The sequence below is a fragment of the Mesoplodon densirostris genome, chromosome 1, assembly GCF_025265405.1.
Source record: "Mesoplodon densirostris isolate mMesDen1 chromosome 1, mMesDen1 primary haplotype, whole genome shotgun sequence".
Lineage (NCBI taxonomy): Eukaryota > Metazoa > Chordata > Mammalia > Artiodactyla > Ziphiidae > Mesoplodon > Mesoplodon densirostris.
The window spans coordinates 83,795,363-83,805,163 of NC_082661.1; positions in this window are offsets into that span (position 1 = coordinate 83,795,363).

Sequence of the window (9,801 nt, forward strand, 5' to 3'; positions counted from 1 at the left end):
ACAAATTGATGGAATCAACATCAGCTAATTAGCTGTAATATTTGCAAAGAAATGAAATGATCCATGCTTAGAAAACTTTTGTGAGAGATTTGATTACAGATCTTCAATTCATTTCCTTTCATCTTATTTACAGAGCCGTGCATTTTTTTATGATAAAACAAAATCAGCTGTTTAGGACAGTTTTCCCCACATTCTGTCAGAACATGTCTTCTCTTCTATAGAAGCTCTTTCTTCACAAATTCACTAAGCATTCTTCATTCCAAGAAGGAAAATAATATTTTGCCTGCTGTTTTTCTCTATTTTTAGTCTCTAAAGATTGGTGGAATTTCATATATGTTGCACCACACTTTGTAGCATATTAATATATAAAAATGTAGTTTCATAATGTGCACTAATAGTTATATGCCAAAGAGTGCAATATGTGCACATGTAATAAAGGTTTATGTGCTCTAAATAAGGAGATGAATAGAAAACATTCTATTTCCCATTTTTTGTATTTTCCTATTTTATAAATATTTGTTTCTTTCATAGTTTATAGAACCTTAATAAGATTCTCAGGGTGTAGGCTATGACTCTCCTCTGTTCTTATATAAGTCAAGGCAATTTTAACACTTTCTGGATATGCAAAGTAAAAAAAAAAGAGAGAGAGAACAATGTACACAACTGGCATCAACCAATTATTCTACTGTTTGAAGTCATTACATTAATATATAAACAAAGTTTAACATTTGAACCTGTCATTGAAGGAAAAGAAAACCCCTCAAACTTGAGTAAACAAAATACCTAATGAAGATGATGTATTTATTTTATTGACCTCTTCTTCCCTATTAAGATTCCTCCTAGAGATATACACTGGAGAACATTTCTCTTTCTACCTCCACAGAAGTGTTTTGGTCCTTAATTATTTGCTTATTCAGAACAGGAACTTATTGAAGAAGAAAAAATATATGTTTGAATGTGTATATCCACAAAATTTGGAAGAAATCATCACCAATTTTATCCTGGTGAAAGAAGAAATTAAATTTGTTTAGCCATTTGATAACAATTTAGAAAGTTTGCTTTTACTTCTTCAAATTCACAAATATTTTAGATGTTTAAAAGAATAAGCCAAATTAATACAAGCTAATTCTAAATAACCTTGTGCATTTTGGACACAATTATAAGTATTTAGACAGCTTTAATAATCTCTGAGGCAAGTTTTGATTAGGTCTCCATCCCCCTTTACTTGTTTTGGCAAATCTACATTTAATCATAATCAAATCTCTCTCACACAAAAGTGGAATTAAATTAAACTTTAAGGCCTGGAGAGTGACATTAGCAAGACAGTGGGATAGGAGATTCCTCTGCTTGAACCCCTCATCAGCAAAAATAATGTGGCAGCCAAGCATGAACAAAAGTACCTGTGTGGGAGCTTAAGGATCCAGGTAAAAGACTGTGAAAACCTGGGAGAGCCCAAGACCAAAGAGGGCAGCTTTGAGAAGGCAGGCCCATGCCTAGATGGTAGGCTCACTGACTATGGTTCTGGCTACAAACCTAGAAATAACCTTGTCCCCCTGTGGATTTGGCTATAGCCCTGTTTAGCCCTGGTCCTGCCACCAGCACCATTCACCAAGGGACCCAGCAGGAATCACATCCACCCATGCCTTGGGGAACAGGCCGGCCAACCTCAGTTCTGGCTGTGGATCCTGAAGCAGTCTATGATCTCATTCCAGTCCCTCTTGGTGCCAGTCCTGCTCATCCAGTGGCCAGACAGGAGATATGCACATCTGTGCCCTGAGGCTGGCCCTCTGATGTCAGTCTTGCTGCAGAGCCTGCAACAGCCCTGTGACTTGGCTTCAGCCTCTCTCAGGTGCAGTCCAGCAGCAGCCTTGCCTGTCCAGAGATCTACTGGGAGACATTCTCATCTTTCCTGCTGAGGCAGGCCCAATACCTGTCTGACTGCAGAACTTGAAGCAGCCCTGGGACTTGGCTTCAAGCCTGCCCAGCTCCAGTCCAGCAGTAGTTATGCCTACCCAGGTACTAAGCAGGGACCAGGCAGAACCCTCCTGCTACCAACACATCCACCAAAGGGACCCAGCCGGAATTATCTCCACCCATGCCTCAGATAACAGGCCTGCCAACCTCAGTCCTGGCTAACTAGAATAACACTATAGGCTGAATGAAACTAATGGAAATGGAGACCATTCCACCCAGCAACAGTAGTAGAGTGCATATTCTTCTCAAGCATACAGTGAACCTTCTCCAGGAGATAAAATATGTTAGGCCACAAAGCAAGGCTTAATGAATTTAAGAAGACTGAAATCATATCAAGTATCTTTTCTAAACACAAATGGTATTAAATTTAGAAACCAATCACTGGCGGAAAATTTACAAATATATGGAAATTAAACAATACTTTCAAATAACAAATGGGACAAGAAGAAATAAAAATGGAAATAAAACATATCACAAAACAAATGAAAATGGAAACTTAACATACCAAAACTTAAGGGATACAGCAAAAGCAGTTCTAAGAGGAAGGTTTATAGCAATAAATGCATACGCTAAGAAAAAAAGTAATATCTCAAATGAAAAAGGGAAAAACCTACAACCAAAAATACTCTACCCAGCAAGGTTCTCATTCAGATTTGATGGAGAAATAAAAAGCATTACAGACAAGCAAAACCTAAGAGAATTCATCACCACCAAACTAGCTTTACAACAAGTGCTAAAGGAACTTCTCTAGGCAAAAGACACAAGAGAAGAAAACAAAAAAGGAAGGGATTTAAAAAAAAGAGAGACATACAAAAACAAACCCAAAACAGTTAAGAAAACATCAATAGAACATACATATCAATAATTACCTGAAATGTAAATGGACTAAATGCTCCAACCAAAAGACATAGACTGGCTGAATGGATACAAAAACAACACCTGTATATATGCTGTTTACAAGAGACCCACTTCTGACCTAAGGATACATACAGACCAAAAGTGAGGAGATGAAAAAAGATATTCCATGCAAATGGAAATCAACAGAAAGCTGGAGTAGCAATACGCATATCAGACAAAATAGATTTTAAAATAAAGACTATTACAAGAGACAAGGAAGGACATTACATAATGATTAAGGATCAATCCAAGAAGAAGATATAACTATTGTAAATATTAATGAACCCAACATAGGAGCACCTCATACATAAGGCAAATGCTAAAAAAAACATAAAAGGTGAAATTGACAGTAACAAAATAATAATGGGGGACTTTAACACCCCACTTACACCAATGGACAGATCATTCCAACAGAATATTAGTAAGGAAACACAAGCCTTAAACAACACATTAGACCACATAGATTTAATTGATATTTACAGGACATTCCATCTGAAAGCAGCAGAATACACTTTCTTCTCAAGTGCACATGGAACATTGTCCAGGACTGATCACATCTTGGGTCACAAATCAAGCCTCAATAAAGTTAAGAAAATTGAAATCTTATCAAGCATCTTTTCCAACCACAACGCTGTGAGACTGAAATTCACTTACAGGAAAAAAAAAAAACTGTAAAAAGCACAAACACATGGAGGCTAAACAATATGCTACTAGATAACCAATGATAACTAAAAAAATCAAAGAGGAAATTTTAAAAAATACCTAGAAACAAATGACAATGAAAACACAACAACCCAAAACCTATGGAATGAAGCAAAAGCGTACTAAGAGGGAAGTTTATAGCAATATAATCTTACCTCAAGAAACAAGAAAAATCTCAAATAAACAGCCTAACCTTACAGCTAAAGCAACTAGGAAAAGAAGAAAAAACAAAACCCAAAGTAAGTAGAAGAAAAGAAACCATAAAGATCACAGCAGAAATAAATGAAATAGAAACAAAGAAAACAATAGCAAAGATCAATGAAACTAAAAGCTGGTTCTTTGAGAATATAAACAAAATTGATCAACCTTTAGTGAGACTCATCAAAAAAAAGAGAGAGAGGATTCAAATAGATAAAATTAGAAATGAAAAAGGAGAAGTTACAACAGTCACTGCAGAAATACAGAGGATCATAAGAGACTACAACAAACAACTATATACCAACAAAATGGACAACCTGGAAGAAATGGATAAATTCTTAGAAAGGTAGTCTCCCAAGACTGAACCAGGAAGAATAAGAAAATATGAACAGACATATCACAAGCACTGAAATTGAAACTGTGATTTAAAATCTTCCAACAAACAAAAGTCCAGGACCAGATGACTTCACAGGTAAATTCTACCAAACATTTAGAGAAGAGTTAACACCTATCCTTCTCAAAATCTTCCAAAATATAGCAGAGGGTGGAACACCCCCAAACTCATTCTACGAGGCCACCATCACCCTGATACCAAAACCAGACAAAGATGTCACAAAAAAGAAAATTACAGGCCAATATCACTGATGAACATTGATACAAAAATCCTCAACAAAATACTAGCAAACAGGATCCAACAACACATTAAAAGGATCATACACCATATCAAGTGGGATTTATCCCAGGGATGCAAGGATTCTTCAATATATGCAAATCAATCAGTGTGATACACAATATTAACAAACTGAAGAATAAAACCATATAATCTTCTCAAAAGATGCAGAAAAAGCATTGACAAAATTCAACACCCATTTATGATAAAACCCCTCCAAAAAGTGGGCAGAGAGGGAACCTACTTCAACCTAATAAAGGCCATATATGACAAACTCACAGCAAACACCATTCTCAAAGGTGAAAACCTGAAAGCATTTCCTCTAAGATCAGGAACATGACAAGGATGTCCACTCTTGCCACTGTTATTCAACACAGTTTTGGAAGTCCTAGCCATGGCAATCAGAGAAGAAAAAGAAATAAAAGGAATCCAAATTGGAAAAGAAGTAAAACTGTCACTGTTTGCAGATGACATGATACTATACATAAAAAATCCTAAAGATGCAACCCAGAAACTACTGGAGCTAATCAAGGAATTTGGTAAAGTTACCAGGGTACAAAAGTAATGCACAGAAATCTCTTGCATTCCTATACACTAACAACGAAAACTGTAAGGAGAAATTAAGGCAACTATTCCATTTACCATTGCAACAAAAAGAATAAAATACCTAGGAATAAACCTACCTATGGAGACAAAACCTGTACTTAGAAAACTATAGGATTCTGATGAAAGAAGTCAAAGATGACTCAAACAAATGGAGAGACATACCATGTTTTTGGATTTGAAGAATCAATATTGTGAAAATGACTACACTACCCAAAGAAACCTACAGATTCAGTGCAATCCCTGTCTAATTACCAATGGCATTTTTCACAGAATTAGAACAAAAATTTTCACAATTTGTGTGGAAACACAAAAGACTCCAAATATCCAAAACAATCTTGAGGGAAAAAAACGGAGCTAGAGGCATCAGGCTCCCTGATGCTACAAAGTTACAGTAATCAAGACAGTATGGTACTGGCATAAAAACAGAAATATAGATCAATGAAACAGGATAGAAAGCCCAGAGATAAGCCCATGCACATATGGTCACCCAATCTACAACAAAGATGGCAAGAGTATACAATGGAGAAAAGACAGTCTCTTCAATAAGTGGAACTGGGAAAACTAGACAGCTACATGTAAAAGAGTGAAATTAAAACACTCCCTAACACCATGCACAAAAATAAACTCAACACGGATTAAAGATCTAAATGTAAGACTGGACACTATAAAAGTCCTGGAAGAAAACATAGGCAGAGCACTCTTTGACAGAAATCACAGCAAGATATTTTTTGACCCACCTCCTAGAGTAATGAGAATAAAAACAAAAGTAAACTAATGGGACCTAATGAAACGTAAAAGCTTTTGCACAGCAAAGGAAACCATAAACAAAATGAAAAGACAACCCTCAGAATGAGAGAAAATATTTGCAAATGAAGCAACTGACAAGGGATGAATCTTCAAAATATACAAACAACTCTCCAAAATAAACAGTGCACCTCAAAGAAACAAAAAACAACCCAATGAAAAAATGGGTGGAATACCTAAAAAGACATTTCTCCATAGAAGACATACAGATGGCCAACAAACACATAAAAAGGTGCTCAACATCACTAATTATTAGAGAGACGCAAATCATAATTTCAGTGAGGTATCACCTCACACTGGTAAGAATGGCCACCATCAAAAAATCTACAAACAACAAATGTTGGAGTGGGTGTGGAGAAAAGGGAACCCTCCAACACTGTTCCTGGGAATGTAAATTGGTACAGCCACTATAGAGAACAGTATGGAGGTTCCTCATAAAACTAAAAATAGAACTACCATATGACCCAGCAACCCCACTACTGGGCATATACCCTGAGAAAACCATAATTCAAAAAGATACAGGCACCCCAACGTTCATTGCAGCACTATTTACAATAGCAGGACATGGAAGCAGCCTAAATGTCCACCAACAGAGGAATGGATAAAGAAGATGTGGTACATATATACAATGGAATATTGGTCAGCCATAAAAGGATTGAAATAGTACCATTTGCAGAGACATGGATAACCTAGAGATTGTCATACAGAGTGAAGTAAGTCAGAATGAGAAAAGCAAATATCGTATAATATCACTTATATGTGGAATCTAGAAAAATGATACAGATGAACTTGTTTGCAAAGCAGAAATAGAGACACAGATGTAGAGAACAAACTTATGGATACCAAGGGGGGAAGGAAGGGTGGGACAAATTGGGATATTGGGATTGACATATATATACTACTAGGTGTAAAATAGATAACTAATGAGAACCTATTCTATAGCACAGGGAACTCTACTCATTGCTGTGTGGGGACCTAAATGGTAAGGAAATTTAAAAAGAGGGGATATATGTATACTTATAACTGATTTACTTTGCTCTACAGCAGAAACTAACACAACATCTTAAAGCACCTATACTCCAATACAAACATTTTTTTTTTAAGTTGCAGAACAGAGAATAACATTTGTCTTGTTGGAGGTTTATAGGAACATTGTGACCTGACCTACGTGGACAGCTGCAAGAATAAAGGATTCTGGCACCAAGAATTTTGCAACAACCAAGCACACACTCTCCCCTTTTAGTATAAAAGAAGCCTGAATTCTAACTCAGGTAACATGTTTCTTTGGAACACTAGTCCATCATCTTCTCAGTCTTCTGGTTTTCTGAATAAAGTCCCTATTCCTTTCCTCCCACCTCCAAAAAATAAACCTAATGTCATACTTCAAGGAACTAGAAAAAAAGAACATACTAGACCCAATATTAGCAGAAAACAGAAAATAAGTAACAGAGAAGAGACAAATGAATTAGAGACAAGAAAGACAATAGAAAAAAATCAAAGAAACTATGAGCTATCTTTTTGTAAAAGTACAAAAATATTTAGAAAACTTTGGCTAGATTTAACAAGAAGAAATAAAAGAGAGAGGACTCAAATAAATAAAATCAGAAGTGAAAACAGAGATATTACAATGATACCTCAGAAATACAAAAATCGTAACAGACTACTGTGAATAATTACATATTAACAATCTGGATTACTAGAAGAAATATGTGAATTTCTAAAAACATACAACTGACCAGAACTGAATCATGGAGAAATAGAAAATCTGAAAAGACTAATAATGAGTCAGAGAATGAAGCAGTAATCAAAAATCCTTGCAACAAAGAATAGCCTAGGACCAGATGTCTTCACTGGTAAATTTACTAAATGTTTAAAGCCAATCGTCCACAAACTCTTCCAAAAAAATTAAAGAGGGAACTTCCAAACACATTTTACAAGGCCAGCATTACTGTCATACCATATCCTACAGAAGGAAACTACAAGAAAAGAAAATTATAAGCCAACTACCCTGGTGAACATAGATGCAAAGTTCCACAATGCATTCTAGCAAAACTGAATTCAATAGTACATGAAAAGGATCATACACTGGGATCAAGTGAGATTTATCCTTGGGATTCAAGGATGTTTCAACTTTTCCTCTAAGATCAGAAACAAGAAAAGGATGCCCACTCTTATCACTCTTGACATAGTATTGGAAGTCCTAGCCAGAACAATTTGGCAAGAAAAAGAAATGAAAGACATTAAAATCAGAAAGGAAGATATTAAATAGTCTCTACAGATGGCATGATGCTATGAAAAAAGAAAAAAAAAGCCTAAAGAATCCACCAGAAAGCTCTAAGAACTAATAAATTCAGTAAAGTTGAATAAAAGCCTATATATAAAATCATTTAAATGTCTTTACATCAACTACAATCTGAAAAGGAATCCCATTTACAATAGAATCAAAAACAATAAAATACTTAGGAATAAATTTAACCAAAGATGAAAAAGATCTGTGCACTGAAAATATGAGACATTGATGAAAAAACTGGAGAAGACATGAATAAATTGAAAGATATCCCGTGTTCATGAAATGGAAAAATTAACATTGTTAAAATGCCTATACTCCCTAAAGAGATCTATAGGTTCAGTGTAATCCCTATCAAAATTTCAACGGCATTTTTCCCTGAAACAGATAAAACGATCCTAAAATTTGTAGGGAAACACAAAAAATCCCAAGTAGCTAAAGTAATTTCAAGCAAGAAGAACAAAGCTGGAGGCATCACGCTCCCTGATTTCAAACTATTTTGCAATGTTATAGTAATCAAAGAGTATGGTGTTGGCATAAAAACAGAGGCAAAGATCAATGGAACAGAATAGAGAGCCCATAAATAAACCCGCATGTATATGGTCAATTAATTTATGACAAAGAAGCCAAGCATATACAATGGACAAAGACAGTCTCATCAATAGACGGTGTTAGGAAAACTGGATATTCACACACCAAAGACTGAAATTAAACCCTTTTCTTACACCTTACATAAAAAGTAATTCAAAACGGATTAAACACTTAAATGTAAGACCTGAAACTGTAAAACTTCTAGAAGAAAACATAGGGAAGAGTCTCCTTGAAACTGGTATTGACAATGATTTTTTTGGATATGACATCAAAGGCAAAAGCAACGAATGCAAAAATCAACAACTGGGACAATATCAAATTTTAAAACTTGCACAGCAAAGGAAGCAATCAATAAAATGAATAGGTAAATTATGGAATGGGAAAAAAATATTTGCAAACTACATATCTTGTGAGGGGTTAATATCCAAAATATATAAGGAACCCATACAACTCAATAGCATAAAAACAAATATCATTTGTGCCAGCGGATGAACCTGGAGGACATTTTGCTAAGTGAAATAAGCCAGACACAGAAAGACAAATACTGTATGATCTCACTTATATGTGGAATATTAAAAAGTTGAACTCATAGAACCAGATAGTATAACAATGGTTCCCAGGGGCTTAAGGATGGAGGAAATGGGGAGATGTTGGCTGTAGGGTGCAAACTTTCAGTTATAAGCCGAATAAGTTCTGGAGATCTAATGCACAGCATGGTGATTATAGTCAACAAAGCTGGAGTATACACACTTCAAAGTTATGTAGAGACTTGATCTTAAATGTTCTCACCATAAAATGAAATAATAATTATGTGACATGAGAGAGGTATTAGCTAATGCTATGGTGGTAATCATATTGCAATAAATAAATGTATCAGATCAACACATTTTACACCTTAAACTTGGTAATTATAGGTAATAATACTGTATTGTATACTTGAAATCTGCTAAGAGAGTAGATCTTATGTTTTCATCACACACACACACATACACACACAATACGACTATGTGGGGAGGTAGATGTGTTAAGTAACTTGATTGTGGTAATCATTTTACAATGTATATTAAATCAT